Source organism: Diadema setosum, chromosome 19 (assembly GCF_964275005.1).
Source record: "Diadema setosum chromosome 19, eeDiaSeto1, whole genome shotgun sequence".
Taxonomy (NCBI): domain Eukaryota; kingdom Metazoa; phylum Echinodermata; class Echinoidea; order Diadematoida; family Diadematidae; genus Diadema; species Diadema setosum.
In genome coordinates this window covers 12,574,914-12,593,622 of record NC_092703.1, presented here as the reverse complement: position 1 = coordinate 12,593,622, position 18,709 = coordinate 12,574,914, and the positions used below count along the sequence as shown (strand labels likewise).

General features: G+C 39.3%; 1 pseudogene; it reads right to left on the bottom strand.

The window, feature by feature from the left end:
• Positions 1 to 360: 360 nt before the first annotated feature.
• On the bottom strand, positions 361 to 4,703 carry LOC140242275 (uncharacterized; annotated as a pseudogene).
• Positions 4,704 to 18,709: the final 14,006 nt, after the last annotated feature.

Here is an 18,709-nt window from a genome sequence, read left to right as displayed (position 1 = left end):
TGGTAGATATATCAGATTAGTGACCGGGCACGGTCAGTCGAGTAAGTTTCATTTTCATTTCATTATTTTTTGCGCAATGTCTATTCGCGCATCCCCGTGTCTTTGCCATTATATATCATCTATCTTTTATGAATAGGGATGGCGAAAAGTAATTACCATCACAAAGACATATCTTCCTTAGAAAGTGGCTGATGATTATGCAATGAGACACGAGTCAATTGTCTTCCTATTTGCGCGGCAGATCCAGTTTGCCACATGCTTCAAATACTTTTGAGTGGCGGCATCGAACGTGAATTCAAAGGAAATATGACAGTTGTGACTCCATTCTCTTGAACTCCTTGATACAACCATAGTTGATCGCTAGGGGTCGCTAGTGAAATCACTACGGTGGATCAGATGGGGACCAGGTTAGGACGAAGTTTGGCTTACAGTATGGGTTTTGCCTTCTCTTTCGATATGTTTTCTCTGTTTTTTTTTTTTTTTCACAGGGGAGAGCTAGGTAACCCTCAGGATGCCGAAGTCTATTCGCATTTTCTTGCCGTTGCCCTTGTAATAGTTTTTTTTTTTTCGTTTGTTCCTATCACTGTCCAGGATATCGAGCTTGAGCACCTTCGCGGAGAGTGGACCCTTTTGGTACAATAGCCACTGCGGTGGATGACAGCTTTTTCGTCACCTGTGAATCGGCGGTGAGAGTTGAATGTTGAAAGTTTGTTCACTTAATCACCCCATCTGCGGTATGCGAGTTCAAAAACTATGTATCAATCCAAAATATGAAAACATACACAAACATAATATGTACAAAAACGTGACAGGCACCGTCTGCGAGCACTAAAACACGAACTCATACCAATACATGTTTACAAAATTTCCTAATACCATATGCCTACCAACTGAATCATCTTTTATAGGTCATATTTACACACAAAAAATAAAAGTCATTAGACTGTATTCATGATACTGTTTTGATATGTATTAATCACTTATCAAAATATTTAACAACTTCTTTACAGAATTTCGCCATCATCAATGTTTCTTTAGTAGTGCCATTCGACAAGTACAATGTGTGTTTCCAGAAATATTTCTCAAGCGCTTGTTTGCGAGAATTAATATGAAAAAACGAACATTGAAATAACTAATAAAATTCATCACCAATCTGACTAAAAGAAAAATTTTCACAAATTCTTTCACTTCTTGGGACTTCTTGGGAGCACCGTTCCGTCACCACAGGTAACTTGTCATTCAAACACCTTAAGCGACAGAAATATTTTCTATCAGTCATGTCAGTAGGACTTAATTGAATTGAATAAAACTCGAATTGAAGTTCACATTTAAACATTCTATAAACTATACACTGTGTGTTAAACTATACTTCATCATGCCAGTCTTGTTTCTCAACATCCAATAACCTCCGAGTCACCGCTGACTTAAATTTTGACAGTGTCATGTCCCATGCTTGACTTTCCCAAATATCAGTGAAACCCAAACTATCAAGAAGTCCTTTTATCTTTTGAATCCACGGCATACTATGAGTACCATTTAGAAAGGATGAAAAGTTACAAGAATACTAAGAATATCTTATTTCACATGTAAGAATTTCCAACAATCCTTGGGACTTGTTGCTCTTAAGTACCGTAAGTTATTATTCAAATCTTCTCTTCTTACTTTCTCGCCCTCCATGACATTCCAACTGTCAAAGAGCGGTACCCTCATCACAAAGATCGGCTTTCTTCGCTGAGAGTAGTGCTCACGAACGAGATTGAAGAATGCCTGTAAAGCATTATTGCGGTTGACGACAACTCTATTACGCCAGATGACTTCATGCAAGTGGCTCACAAATGTTGTAGCTTTGCATCCGTTCATGCGGCAAAAGTGGTCTTTCGAGATTTTCCAGGGTCCCTCGATGGTATCTGATGTGTGAATCACTTTCTCTGCGCCGGTAGAGGCGTTGTGGTACCTCTGTACGAACGTGTGGTTGTGCTCCACTGTAAAATGCTGGTATCCACGGCTGTTTAGACTGCTGTAGGCTTTCCATCCATTGAAGTATATCGTGGCCCCTTTGTTCACATGTCCGTCAATGAGATACAGCAGAGTGGCTTCATCCCTCCTGTCTATGGGATGTAGGATGAGGCGATTTGAAGACCTCCCCACCATCCCGAAAATAAATATCTTTAACCCGCAAGGGTCTCCACAATGATATTTCGTCCTCCTCCAGCTGTCCTCTCGAAAAGACTTTCGTCCACTTCTACTTCGCCTGTCAGCTTCTCTTTCTTCTCATTGTAGAGATCATGTACAAACTTCCGGCAATGGTTTCTCACGAAATTGACTCAATCTACAGCCGACTTTTTGTAGTCTATGCCGGACTCCATGGCATATTGATGTAGGGATGATCCTGGCAGCCACTCTCTAATGAATACCAATCATTCACGTATTCGCGGCCGTCAAAATGCACTCCCTCAAAAAAAAAAAAAAAAAAAAAAATGTGCGGGCGCCGTAATTCTTTTCGTGTTTCCACATGGGAGACCCCCTACATTCCCAAACTTTCCCGCCCTTTCTAGGCGCTTACGACTTTGCATGGCCATCCACATTTTTCACAAAAGAAATTTGAAGCAACAATGCCGTTCTGTTCCAACCACTTATACAGAACTGTATCCTCCTGTGATAACAAAAATGAAGTGAGAATGGATTGCGAAAATGGCCGATATGCACAGCGCCCACGCTATCAGCCCTGCTCTTCTAAGACAAGACGAAAATATCCGTGTGGTCTCTAATCGGATGCACGAGTACGAATGACATCAGTCCCTTTCCAGCTATGTGGCATGATCTGCAGACCGCATCCTAATTCTAATCATTGGCGCTCCTAAATATTTAATGAAAATTAGAGAAAAAGTACCGTTTCTTACCCGAGAAGACCAGAAGACCTAATGATATTTGGCGTTACCGTTAAAAAACTCGTGGCGTCGGGCTGCTACGTTCCAGGCATATAATCTAAATGCTGTACCATCTTTGAGCAGTCGGAACAGAGCTAAAAAATGATATATATGGCCGCTCGGTCTCTAAAGAGTCCAACCAGATCAGCTAGCCCACTCCATAAATATCTCGGGATTCAGTCCATTATTTTACGAAGACGAAGGCTGCAACCAAACGCCGCTGCCAATGTGTAATGTTCTTCCTCCAGAAATACCTTCTAATTTTCCGTGGCCACTGGCTCTCATCACCAATGATATCTTGGATATCTGTCCATAAAATGCAGATTTCCCTGTTTCTTAATGACATTGTCACTTACGCGATCACTCGACCACTGTCGACAGAAACCTGGTTAATCATGTCAACTACAAGAAGTCGGCTCCAGCGTATCTATGAGAATCTTTAACTAATAACTAATGATACGAAAGAACGACAAACATGTAAAGAACTACAGGTCGTGATTTATTTAGAATATTAATGAGGCATCGTGCCTCTGTATACTGACTATGGAATTTGTCAGCACCACTTCCCTACTAAATAAATCTCCATTAATCTGTTCATTCCATCAATCCAACTTTTCCCTCCTCATCAAGACCACTCTGCCATTTTCATAATGTTATCCTATCCAACACAGATGTATCACAATACAAAAACGACTTGGGAAACTCTGTATATACCCATCGTTTTCCACTCTCCCTGCATCGTGTTGCAAAGTAGCTTTAGATACGCAAAGGCGCAACCTATAAAAAGTAAAATGGCGCCCCCACATGTCAAGTGCATCAAGTAGCTCTCCGCGTCGTGGACGCTTATTAAGATTAATGTCCAAGAATCGCTCGTAAAAACTCAGACAACGCGAGATAGATTTTGGCAAGCAATTTTGCGCATGCCCAGAACAGTTTTTTCCCTCTTTAACGTCGGCTTGGCGAAAATCCAATGCTCCCTATCAGTGTGATGTGGTGCTACCAAAAAATTCGGCACCTATGTATCGCCCTGACTGATGTGGTAGATGAACACACACACGCACAAGCCCGAAATTCTGACATTATGGTGTTGTTGTTGTTGTTGTTGTTTTTTTCTTTTTTATACGCCGTAGAGGCGCTGCAAAATTACAGTGTATTCTGCACTAATTTCGTAATATTGTGTTGAAGTTGCGAAGCAAACGCAAAACAAAAATTACTATTCGACACACACACACATACACGCTCATTATGTGTGTGTGTAATGAAACAAATCAGATTTGGGGCGGATGTTGCTCTCTTGTTCTTCCTATTAATCGAGCTTTCGGCCTTTCATGGCCTTCCTCAGGATCTACCAACAGAACACACCTTACAATTGTATTGTCTAGATAACATAATGTGCCATGATGTAATAAGTGCAATATTATAAAGCGCAATATTGTATAATAAGCCCTATAATAATAATGATACCAATCTTCTGAAATATTATCTTCACACAAATCAATCATTTCCTTCAGCACAAACATAACATCAGCTCATCATACACAAAATGAAAACATAAATTCAATTTCTGTATCAAACTTCTGAAATATAATAGTAATACTTTGCCATAATACATAACATACATAACTATAATCAATATAACACTTTCTAAATCAACAATATACAATAAATCTAAATATCATCAAGAATACAATGACTTAAACAGCTTGTAAAAATAACTTCAATAACATTCTGTGAAATTACCTTGGGCGTGTATAATTTGATTGTGACGTCCTGCATCACAGCAGTGTGCTCATCTTCTGTCAAAAAATATTACAACATATAACACTAAATTATAAAAACTATTATTTTACATACACAATCAAACATAATCATAAAAATCACATTATTTACAGAATCCATCATACACCATTACATATATCAATCATAATAAATAAAATCTACTCATTACTCGTGAATAATCGAGCTCAATATCACTCATAATTTTGTGGTCATACATCAATAATCAGTATATACAAATGAGATCCAACAGTTGCAATATGTTTTAACTCAATATACTCGAGTGTTTTACCTGTATTTGGCTATATCTCCCATGTTGGCAGAACTGAGTATCCTGCTACAAAGTTCAAGTCTGAAGTCAAAGTGAGGGGGTTTGGGAAGGGAGTGTGTGAGGTTCATTGAACGACATTAATGCCATTGGGGGTCAGTGTTTTCACTTTCTTTATCCAGAGGGATTCTCTGTGGAGGATTATTTGACGGGATTTTGTTCTAATTGTCTCGATTCCGGTAATCTTTACACGTTGTCAGTTGAGTGGTTGGGCTGGTTGAAATGTAATGTGTAGGGGGAGAGTTTTCCGCTTGTGAGGTGTATTGTCATGATTGTAATTAAGTATCTCCGATTTGGTGTTGCTGAATCGGGTATACAGGGATGTTTTAGTCTTCCCCACGTACTATTGCATTTTGAAGCGTGTCTTAGATGTAATTGGGAAGTCTTCCCCCGTGACATTGCTCTTGAACTTTTTGCCTTCTTTGACAAAGTCATGAAGCATGTAGCGTTTGGTTTAACATTGTTTTGACAAAGCCGTCTGTGTTGGGTTCATTCGATCGGCTGGTCAGTTTTTGGGTCGCCAGAGAATGCTAGCAGGTTGCGGAGGGTGCGAGGGCGTCGGTATGCAACCAACGGGGGATGCGAAAGTATCTCGGATAGTGAACTTAATTCGTCCAGGGTTATTTGTTTTTGTTTTGTTCTTGTTTGAGAATTTTGTGTAGTTGGGCGGTGGCGGACCGTATGTTAAGACGAATGGGGTTCTTTCCAAGGGGGTTGTTCTTTCAAAAGATAATTCAGCGCGAGGGATGGAGGTCTTTGAGATGATTGTTTGTACTTTCGGGCTGAGAACAATTAACGTTTGATTTTTAGGGCCTGACTGTAGGGTATGCTTTTGAACGCATGTTGGGGGTGACACGAGGAGAGAGAGAGAGAGAGGAAATGTGGGAGATCGTTGGTTTGGAATAAAACATGACAAATATATATATATATATATATATATATATATATGCCTTTTGTTCTCTCCATTGCTCCGGCGAGTTTATGCGCTGGCATGCATGTTAAACAGAAAACCATGTTAAACAGAAAACCAAATCAGTTCAAATCGATTCCATCCGACAGCATAATATAGCTGCTTGTGTGTTTGTAAAGGCATGCGAGTCTGGGAATATGGTAACACGAACACTTCTATATATTAAAGTTCATGTATTTTCATGTTTCTTATTTGATGTTGCATCCAAATAACGAAGCAATATGTACAAATCGATAAAATTTTCGAGAAAAGGTACTGGGACCTACTGGGCCTATAGGCTCATAGGACATGGCCCAGCGTCATGGAATGTCGTAGGAAACAAATAAATACAGGACATGGAGAAGAAGAAGAATGCAACATAATAATAAAACAAGAATTTCTGACATCAACATGAAATCAAGCTCCAAAAGACAGTAAATACTTCTATTATAAACATTTCTTACAGTAAATGTGTCAATATGGTTTGCTTTACTATTCTCATACAGTGATACTTCTCCCTTCCATCTCTGACTACATGTATATATTTTTTTAGTAGCATCATTGCATCATAAATTAGGTCCGTATATTGCAGGGTACTGTTCATACCATAGTAGTAACATTCAGAAAACAGTACAGGTATTTTGTGAAGCAAGAAATTGCAGAGGGCAATCACATGGCAATAGTACACCGGATTCTAATGTTTTTTGTTTGATAGATACTAGTACTTTATTTTCTGCAAATCAATATACATAAGTTACATAATCATGAACATGTAGGAAATATACAAAGTAGATTTAACACAGAGTCGTTTGACTTGCATAAACAACGATATAAAAGGAAATTAATGATATGATATACAGTATGTATGTCTATGCAGCAGGGATTACAATAACAATTGTAGTTAAAAAGCGATTATGCAGAGGGCCGCCATTATAAGCATTGCTTGAAAAGATGGCCGGCCCGAGGAAAAGGTAGGGACGTACTACCAAAAAACGTTTGCCGTAACAACCATTTACCAGTTTGCACCTAGTACACACATGATCATCCCATGAGTCACACAGCCCACGAGATCAACACGAGGCAAAAGGCCCAAAAGCTAACACTGGGCAAAAGAGGCCCACGAGACCGACACTGCATACATTAAGCCCCATGATGTAATGCCGGTCTCGTGGGCCTTGTTAACGTTATAGTATTTTGCCGCTGGTGAACTGTATGACCCTGGGGCTGTATGACTAGTGGGCTGTGTGACTCGTGGGTTAGGTATGACTTGTGGTATCGCGTCGTGACGTGCACCCATACACACTCACACTTCAGCCTGTCGATTATATCATCTGCAGCAACAAGTCGAAATATGCTAAACTTAAACCAACAATGTACCGACGACATTATGGTTGAAACTACCAGAAGTTTTGGTCACGTTGGTAGGATGAAGCACACATAATTTTAAAAGAAATAAATATAAAATCGTGCATATAGTCGTACAACTGATAAACCAACATACATTGTATGCATACACTACAACAACACATTACTTACATTAGAGTAACAGAGAATACTGCAAAGTGAAACCCTATATTACAGAAGCAGCAAATTAATTTACGTGATGACGATAGTCATTGTAATGTTGGTCCTTCCGAACTGCTCTATCTCCAATATCTTACGGAAGAACTGACCGATGAAAATTCGCAGTATACATGACACATCATCAATGTAACTATCAGCATCAGCATTATCTTAGTCATCGTGATTATCTACTTCCGACATGGCAAATGGCGTCAATCTCTGCAGAATAACAACATGTGGAGTTATGAACAGATTGTCCAATTGCATCTACTGTATGGAATGCACGAGGTGCAGAACGGGAAACAACACAAACGGCAGAGAGTGACCCCAAAATCAATCTGAATGTTACCTACATTCAACAATAATGTCTAGAATGAGCTATAATGCTTTTTATCAAACTCCACTTAGCATAATTATGTACACATGACAATGAATTGCGACGAAGGCCCCAACTTTGTTACATATTTATCTATAAACCAGATGCCAGCTATTGCGAGCTGGTATTTGAATCATAGGGTGATAGTGGGGAGAGAACAGATACAGTTTCATTTGTGTGACCAACCATTCAGGCAAATCGAGAGTACTGATTTTTTTTTTTTTTTTTTTTTTTTTAATCGCGTTGAGTTGTTTTAGGTCAAGGTTTAAATTCCTAAAATCCTATTGGCTTAGCATGATTAGGCATTAAGAACCAATAAGTAGCGTTTTTTTTTTCTTATACCAAATATACCCTAAAAGCTTTATCAACCTATGTTAAGGTGCTATACAAGTACTAAAAGAAACAACAAAGGCACGGGTGCCAAAATGTATCTAAATGTAATGTACATTACCCCCCCCCCCCCGCACACACACACAATACGAGACAGTGGTTGTTTTACCAAGTTTCACAAAAAGCTTTAAGATTTGGTTTAATTTTGTTTCCTTTTTAAGGCGATCAAGAGGCACACACAAGGTATATGTACATACACGACATATACGTATATGAGATACATGAAGGTAGAAACGATTAGAAACAATTTACTATCAAGAAACGACACGATGATAATTATACAGGGCCATCGTTCTAACTTCCATTTTTTGAGGATAGTCTTCAAGATGCTATAATTTATTGGAATACTAATTCTCTTGACGTGGCCCCCAGTGAATAATATATAAAAGGCTCAACACCATCTCTTCATTTTCTTGGTGGCCTATTCGGGCCGACAAAATAATATATATATTTTTTTCTTATCGCCCGACAATGAAATCTGGTGGGCCGAAAAATACAGTATAGATTAGTAATTTGATAAAACATTCAATATTACACAGTGAACCATGAAAATCGTTTAGAAATTAGGTGGGTATGATAAAGTGTTCGAATAATACGCACTGTGACTAGATAAGGTAGGGAATCATAACAACATTAAATGATTTAATAAAGTGTTGAAATAATCATAAAGCATGATAATTACGTGGCGTCTGAAAGGTACAATAAAGAGCTTTAGATACCAAGTATCTGGATTCCGATTTAAGAAAGACCAACATTAAAAATCTCATAATCAAATAAGACATTGAAACATTGTGGTTATTGTGTAAAAATTGGCCGGCATTCGGCTTCAATTACAATACAATAACATATAAATGGAAAAATATATTCAACAATGAACTGATAGATAAACATTGATTTTCTCCTTTGATTGACACCCCAATTTCTCGAAATGATTATAATGCTTGTATACCTACTTCTACTTTTAAATGGCCCTAAGAAAAATAAATTTGGCTGCATTTTGCCGGAGAATGACTGGGTTTAATAGGCCGGTGTTCGGTGGTACTAGCTAGCTGTTGGATAATAGGTAAGCAGCCTACCAACGGCAGCTGAACGGCCTATCATCGAAATGCATAGGGTTTATCAAGCACGGAGGCTGGGAGTTCTTTTTGGATGAGAAAATCACACTAAAACATATACACACAACATAAAATAATGTCTGAAATAAGAGCAGCCAGACATGATCTGTTTCTGGCGGACAAGGGCCTTTGCAATTATCGAGCTATTATACTTTCATACAAAGGGTATAACGGCCAGGTGTTGTCTAATGTATTGACTAAAAGAGAATGAAGCTGGATATGATTATGATATATATATATATATATATATATATATATATATATATATATATTATATATATATATATTATATACATATATATATATATATATATATATATATATATATATATATATATATATATATATGTATGTATATATATGCTAAACACAGAATCAAGTCGGCTCTATTGACCGATTCGGGTTCGTTGAGGGCAGCAGACATTTTATGGCACTGGGCGCAGCCATGAGCTCAAATTGCGGTGTCTCAGCCGACCCCCCCTGCTCTCCCCCACCCCACGGGCAACATGTTTATCGCGCACTTGTAACAAAGGTTCGCGCACTAAGCAAGCATTCGTGCACTCAGTACGAGATGCCCATTGGCTAAAACAACCATGCATCAGTTTTTCATTCTGCGCGCGTAAGAGGGGTGGGGAGAGAGGAGGGGGGGGGGGGGGGGGGTCGGATGATACACCGCAGTCATGGCGCTGCCCATGCCAAAAATACACATAGCGCGTCACAGAATCGGTCAATACTGTAGGTGAAAACTAATATGTCTGACTAATAAATGTGTTTGCAAACGTACAGACAGTAATTTCATTCCTTAACTGCGATGACGATAACCCCTTCATGCACCCAAACCTGCATTTATGTCTGTTGTTTTGCATATCTTTTTCGTACCTAACACGGAACAGTAAGCTCTTGAACTTGTGTTCTGCTTCTTTGTGTGTGATGTGGGTGTGTATGTCTGTGTTTGCCTGTGTGTGTTTTGTTAACAGGCTTCAGTGACCTGGATCGTATTCAGAACGCATGAAAAGCAGTTTTTCCGAAAAACAGGAATTGTGCAAATATACTGAGGCAAAAATTCCAATGACAAAAGTGGTCATTTTCTAGTTGTAAAGATGCCAAATGACCTTTAAATTTGCCTTTACGGCAAAAAAGAAAAAAGAAGAATGTAAAGCTATTCTCTTCATTCATACATCACTGGCCAGATGGTATGGACCGTTGTTACTGTTCTATTATACTATTTTTTGTTATTATTATTTCATTTTTGAAATGGATAACTTCAAAACTGTTTGTTTTTCGTTTACCTTTTCTAATGCAATGTAGAGTAAATTAAAAACACCACAAAATACTTTACAAAATTTACTTGAATACCAAACGAGGAGAACGAAAAACAATATGCTGAGGAATTCACTGATAGCTGCTTAGAGCTGCTAAGAGCTAGGAGAAATCCGGATTAAAAAAGAATAAAAAAATGACAAATATACTGAGTATTACTGAGACCTAGTCATGAGGATATTTAAAACAAACAGATTCTTATATGTGTAAATTCTGTCCTAAGCGCATTTATCATGTATTTACAAAAATGAATACAATTCAAATCAAATAATGGGGTAAATGATGTTGTCGTTCCTTGTGCACGTTGTAACCGGAAGCCGCAAGAACGGACGCAATACAAATTCTACTGTATTTTTTGAAACATTGGAATTATCCCCTTGCGGAGAGATGAAGGAAAATATAAAGGAAATTCCACAAAAAAAAAAATCATTTTCATGAAAATTACACATTCCATCAACTTGATACTGACATATGTTATAAGGGTAGCAATCATTCCCTGTGCTTTCTGAAATTGGTTAGTCAACTGCTCTTTCATTATGCTGGAAAAGTGTTTCTTTTTTTGTAGAATTTCCTTTCTATTTTCTTTATTCCTGTTGTCCACATTTGACGCCACAACCTCTAGTAGTCTCCTCATTCAGTGGTTCCATCACCAATACTTTAAAAATTCATAACTCTTGCATCGATTGTAAGATTTTCCTCAAATTTTCACAGACGTGTCCTACTAATGTTGCTGTTTTCACTCAACCCACATTTCTTTTTGGGTTTGGGTTTCCTTTAAGACTACCATCTTGTCTTATATTTCAAATGAAGTTCAGTTTGCAGGGGTAAATCTGAAATGGTTTCAGTGGATATACTTGCTTCACGCCTGTAATGTCCATTACATGTTGTTTGACTTGTCAGTCACATTTCTCTTAAGGGGATATTCTCCGTCTATTTGCCTACGTCCTCACCGTAGTGCCCCCTACTTGGAGGAAGACGAGACCTTGTCTCTCTGCTCCTTGATCTCCCCCTAGCAACATGGGCATGTGATCGGACACAGCAGAAGAAACAGCAGGGCTTCATCACACAAGAGTGCGACGAACGAGGCGTTGTAACTACCGACTTTGTCTGCCACTACGCCTGGATAGACATGAAGGATTGTGACAAAGAACGGATGTGTTCAAACAAAAACCAAGAACATTACAGACAGACTAAGCTTATAGCGTCAATGGCATTTTCAAAGGATCTTCACCATGACGTCGAGATAGTGTGATATAGGGTGTGTATGGAACCTATCATGGGTGACTCAGCAGAGAAATGTTTTGACACTCCCGCATCCACTTCCTTATCGCTTAAAATATATATATATATATATATATATATATATATATATATCTAATATATATATATAATATATATATGTATATATATATATATACACTCAACAAAAAAAAAGTAAGTTCACCCCTAGCATTTTTGGATATATCTCAAAAAGTATTTTACCGATTTTCATAATTCAAACGGAATTGGATAAGGAATTTTATTACTCATAACATGAGTGGCAAATCATTGCCACCAGATATCATTGGTGTGAAAAAATGCATTTTATGTCAAAATGCATGGAAACAAAAAGTTGCACTTTAGTGATTTGCAATGACTTTTACACAAATAATCAAACAATCACTCATGATTCTGAACATTGAAGCATGGTGTATTGCATATTCATCTATCTCTTTCTTTTCATGAGCATACAGTGAAGTATTTGATAATTGATATGTCCACCATCCGCTTCAATGACCAGCCGGCATCTCTTCCTCATACTGTTAACTAAACTTTGTACTTGGCGCTGCTCAATGTTGGCCCATGCTCTCTGCAAGATGCGCTGAAATTCTTGCAGTGAAGTGTCATCTTTCACCTTCTTGCTCGCTTTCCGCTTGATATCCCAAAGATTCTCTACTGGATTACAGTCAGGGGATCTTGCAGACCACTCCATACGTTCGATGCCATTTTCCTCAACAAACTGATCTACAACTTGAGCGCACGATGGAAAATGGCCATAGGCACATTAATGTGATGAACCCAAATTGGAATTATAAATCACATGGCTTCTACCAACATTTTCATATTGAAAAGGCTATTATTTTCAACAAAAGGGACGTGGAACCACGCATGTGCGAAAACAAGAACAAAGGCGGGTGTGACAGCATGTATTTGAAAGGGCGCGTGTGTGCGGAAACATTTCCTGACATAACAAAGGAGCTATGAAATGACACTCATACACACATCTATACACACACACACACACACACACACACGAATACAGGCTGATTTCCATCACTGCTTATATTATAGTAGCTCGGATCTACCAGGTGGCACGTGGAGAGAGGTCTCCTTGCTCTCCACCGAAGTCAGACATCCTACTTGTTTCTCATCACATTTTGCGTGCTAACCACTGGACATTCGCGTTATTGAATCGAAAAAGTTTCCTGCACTACTTAGGAGTAATTTCTTGTAGATTTATACCACTCCTGGACAACTTTGGTCTTTCTTTCATGGGTATGAAAATGATACTTAAAAGGGAACGCCCAGTTAAGCAAAAGCTCAAGCTCATTTTACAGAGCTTGGAAAATCGTAAGCAATTGCTAGCAAGAACAAGCTAAAGGTATGTTTTATGCATACGTTTTTAAGCAAATGCTGGGTCTCAAAGCAATTGTTTGTACTTGCTAGCAAGAGCTTTTGCTCGCAAGCAATTGCTAGCATTTATTCATCCGGCCCACTGAGTGAACACATCATCTAAAAAATCCAACGGTCTCCCCAGGATGATAAAAATCTGTTCGCTATTCTAAATGAATAATAATACACTACTCAAAAAAAGTTAAGGACCACTTTTTAACGTACATAAAGATTTTATACAAGGTGTTTTATTTCTGGAAATACCTCAGTACAACTGTCCTAAATGTCCTTAAACACGCTGTAATCAATTTCACGCATGGGTGGTTTCAGTTGTTGCACAATGTCTCTCGCATCACTGCACATCCTGAAAAGTGGGCCCCGAGGGGTATCAGCTACCGACATGAAGTGGTAAAAACGAATGTCTGAGTGTGTCTTTCAGGCAGTTCAGTAACGAGTGTGACCACCTCCTGCAGCAATAACGGCTTCACAGCGCTGTCTCATGGAGCTGATGAGGCGATTGATGTCTCTGACGTCCAGTGCATCCCATGCAGCCTCCAGAGCCACACCCAGCTGCTGCAGTCCAAGTGGATGGGCTTCGAGCTGCTCGAGACTCCTCCCCATCATGTCCCAGACGTGCTCTATCGGGTTTAAGTCCGGGGACCTCGCTGGCCACTCCATACGCTCAATCCCCTGGCCCTCAAGGAACTCGGTCACCACCCTAGCTCGGTGGGCACGGGCATTGTCATCCATGAAAATGATGTTTTGTCCCACATTTTCTGCAAATGGCACCACTATAGGTTCAAGGACCTCATCCCTGTACCTCACTCCTGTCATTGCTCCCCCTGGGACCACGTAGAGACGAGTACGGTTGGCGTAGGTGATGCCTCCCCACACCATGACGCTGCCTCCCCCATAACGGTCATGTTCTGCAATACAGGGGTCTGCAAATCTCTCTCCTGGTCGCCTCCAGACTCTCGAACGTCCATCATTGTGGTCAAGGGAAAATCTGCTCTCATCTGTGAACAGAACTCTACGCCATTGCTGTCTGGTCCATCTGACATGCAATGACATGATATGCAATAATGCGAGAGACATCATGCAACAACTGAAACCACCCATGTGTGAAATTGTTACAGGGTGTTTGAGGAGATTCAAGACAGCCATATTCGGGTATTTCTAGAAATACAACACCCGGTTTGAAAATTGTATACACACATTAAAAAGCGGTCCTTAACTTTTTTTGAGTAGTATATAAGAGAATGCGTGTAAAACATGTACAACACTGTCATGTAAAATTCTGAATAACAACAGTGAACATGGGGAAACTTGTGTGTCCATTCCTTCTGAAAAGTATGAGGTTTTTACCCCGAACCCAATGTTAACTTAACTTAAATTAGAAACAAATCTAAAATTGCATGTGCATATTGTCGAGCAAAAACGAGGAAAAGAATGAATATAATGTACATAAAAGAATATTGCTTATATGGGACGTATATTTCCAGAGATTATTAGACAAAATGAGTTTTCACATGAAATGGTAAGTTGCACACGAATGGCAAATGATGAACTGGGAAATGCGTTCTTTGAAAAATGAAATAAAGTGAATTGACATTACACATTCTTTACATTACATGTACATTCAAGAACAAGAACAACCCAAAAGACGTTATACCAGAATTGAAGCTTTGAATCGAATAAAATTACAAGATCATAAACAGTTATTTTTTATATTGCTTAAAAGTAATCTTTACAGAGTGACACGACGTCCTTCTCTGTTACGCAGTTCAACGTTATAAGCAGAGTCATCGGATAGGGAAGAGAAACGCAAACTGCAGCACTTCGGCGCAGACGAATGATGTGAACGAAGCGTTGTAACTCCTAAATTTGTCTGCAACGATACCTGGATGTGAATTAGGAGTACAAAGTTAGAAGTAAGTGCACTTAATCTATTAAAGCATAAACGCATGAGCATACATAGGCCTATATACAAGAAATGCAGTTCTCAATATACAATACAATCATACCCTCATTGTATCATCCTACTTTATTGGGCTTTGATGATGGCCTTATTCGGGTTAAAGTATAAGCAATTGCAACATTTCAGTAACTCTGTTACAAGGTTATATGCTGAAATGACAATGTGCTCCATTCTGTCCTGTTTCCTTTTAGATTTTGAGAATTTTGCTCTCTAAATTATAATTTCATTTCATTTTTTTTTTCATTTCATTTATTTCCACATCCTGATAAAAAGCATTTACAAGGAATACAGGAACAATACATACACAGTAGAACATTGGAACAATACAGGAAAATGTTCAACTTATAACAATTCCACAACAGACAATTAAGCACAACATAAAAGCAGTTATTTCAGTTTGTGGGGGATCAACATAGACCGTTGGTCTTTCTATGGCTGATCCCAAGTATTACAACTAAAATAGTTACATTAATGCAATACAAACAAGAAAACTACACTACAGAAAGAACACAATACATATAAGAAGGCAAGAGTCACCAAAGTGTGGTGTTTATACACTGAATAAAACTTGAAACTTATAGTACAATTGTATATCTTTATGAACAAGAAAGAATTTGTAACTTCTTTTGAATATTGAAATTCTATTAGACAACTTTATTACATTTGGCAAATCATTCCATAAAACAGGTCCCGTATGCTTGAAAGTGTATCTTGAAACGCAGCATTCAAAACTTGGGATAAACAATCTATTCATCTGTGTAGTATTGTAATTATTCTTATTTTGGATGAAGGAAGTATCAAGAAACTTTGGCAAAATGTTGTTCATATAATACATGTGTACATGAAAACAGCGAGAAATAATTTTGTTCATATCAAAAATTGTCAATAAGTTATGTTCTTTAAATGAAACAATGACTTAAAATGTCATCTACTTGAATTAGGCTATTGTACGGTCACAAAACGCACGGTCGCAAAACGCATTTTTGCCTCCCAAAAAGCCCCCTCCCCCCCAAAAAAATAAAAAAATAAATAAAAATAGATAAAATAAGATAGATATGTATATAAATGAATAAACGCGAAAAAAACATAGCTACAAACGGCAGTTTTTGGACTGTAAAATGTCAAAATTTCCAAGCTCGCTCGCTCCGCTCGCTCGCATTCAATCGCTATGCCATTCTCCTAATGTTGCTGCCAGTAATTGCCAGCAGTTGCGCCTGGGCCGCCCCCTTAATTTCCAAAGCTATATATATATATATATATATATATATATATAGCTACAAACGGCAGTTTGGGGACTGTAAAATGTCAAAATTAATGGTCAAATTTATTCGTTATGCTATTTTCCTAACGTTGCAGAAAGTTGCCAGCAGTTGAGCCCGGTGCGCCTCCCCCTTAATTTCCAAAGCGAAAAACATAGCTACAACGGCAGTTTTTTTGACTGTAGAATGTCAAAATTTTCAAGCTCGCTCGCTTCGCTTGCTCGCATTGAATCATTATGTCATTCTCCTAATGTTGCGGCCAGTAATTGCCAGCAGTTGCGCCCGATGCGCCCCATTAATTTCCAAAGCGAAAGATATAGCTACAAACGCCAGTTTCGGGACTGTAGAATGTCAAAATTTTCAAGCTCGCTCGCTTCACTCGCTCGCATTGAATGGTTATGCCATTTTCCTAATGTTGCTGCCAGTAATTGCCAGCAATTGCGCCCGATGCGCCCCCATTAATTTCCAGAGCGAAAGATATAGCTACAAACGCCAGTTTTGGGACTGTAGAGTGTCAAAATTTTCAAGCTCGCTCGCTTCGCTCGCTCGCATTGAATGGTTATGCCATTCTCCTAATGTTGCCGCCAGTAATTGCCAGCAGTTGCGCCCGATGCCCCCCTTAGTTTCCAAAGCGAAAGATATAGCTACAAACGGCAGTTTGGGGACTGTAAAATGTCAACATTTTCAAGCTCTCTCGCTCCGCTCGCTCGCATTTTATTGTTATGCAATTCTCCTGATGTTGCTGACAGTATATAATTTGTCGTTTCACACTGTCATTCCATAATCCATGTAAGGAAAACTTACAATGTTGCTCAATGACTGCGTTGTTGAATGTATCACATTCCGTAATGTATTGTAGTCCCATTATTGCGCACGCACACACGCACATGCATACACACCGTCAAAATTACTTTTCCACAAGGTGACCACCCCCAATGTTTCGACCCACCGTACGCCACTTTCACACACACACACACACACACACATATATATGTATATATATATATATATATATATATATGTGTGTGTGTGTGTGTGTGTGTGTGTATGTGTATATTGTGTAACATTATGTATGGTCTATCGTGAGACCCCTCCAATATTTGCCCCCCCCCCCATCCAAAACTGCTTCCGGCGCGCCTGCTCCTCCCTTATGTTTTATTTCCTAATTTCTAGTTATCTGTGGTATCACATAGCTGAGGTTTGTTAGTTGATAATTTGACTCTTAGATCTTTTGCCTGAGTTTTATCTTAATTAATTAATCAACACATCACAAATCACATAGGTACATTAATAAACACAGGTAGCTCGTGAGAAATTTCCGGCAGAGACCGGCGGATGGCCGTCGGTACGCCTACGGGTCACCGGTAAATGACCTATCGATCACCCATCGGTCGCTGAGCGATTTCGTAAAAATCTGCCGGTGACCGGTGGGAGATCGTCCAGTTGCCGATGGGGCATCGCTCGGTGACTTTTCTGACTCTGCGCGATGCAGATCCCCATATTTCGCCAAAATTTTACTGAAAATCGATCGGTGACCGACGGAAAATCGACAGGGCACTTACAACCTGCTCAGCATCTCCAAAAACTGCTGGACGGTGCCAAAATTTCAGCAGCGACCGAGCAGGCTACAAATCGGTCGGTAGCCGCTTTGAGTTGTGACCGTAGCCTTAGACTGATTCAGAAAGAATGACTGTGAGATATAATTTCACCACAGGGGCGGATTCAGGAATTCCGTAAAGGGGGGGGGGGGTCGCAAACAATATTTCTGGTGCTACTTCCGGGTTTCATTTCATTTTTTCCTTTTTATTTATTTTGTTTTAACAATAAATAAAGAAGGGGCGCACTCCCGGTGCGCCCCCTCTGGATCCGCCACTACCCCACCAACCCACCTGCAAGGTATGAACCCAACAGCATGCCTAGTCCGAGTGTCACCACTTGCAGGGCGAGGGCAGTGTCGTAGTCCCTCGGTGCTCTCTCCTTTAACACCACGTATATTAGGACGGCGCGGCTCGCGATGGAAAACGCCTCAAGACATGACATGATATATGTAACTGCAAAGTTGGTTACAAAGACATC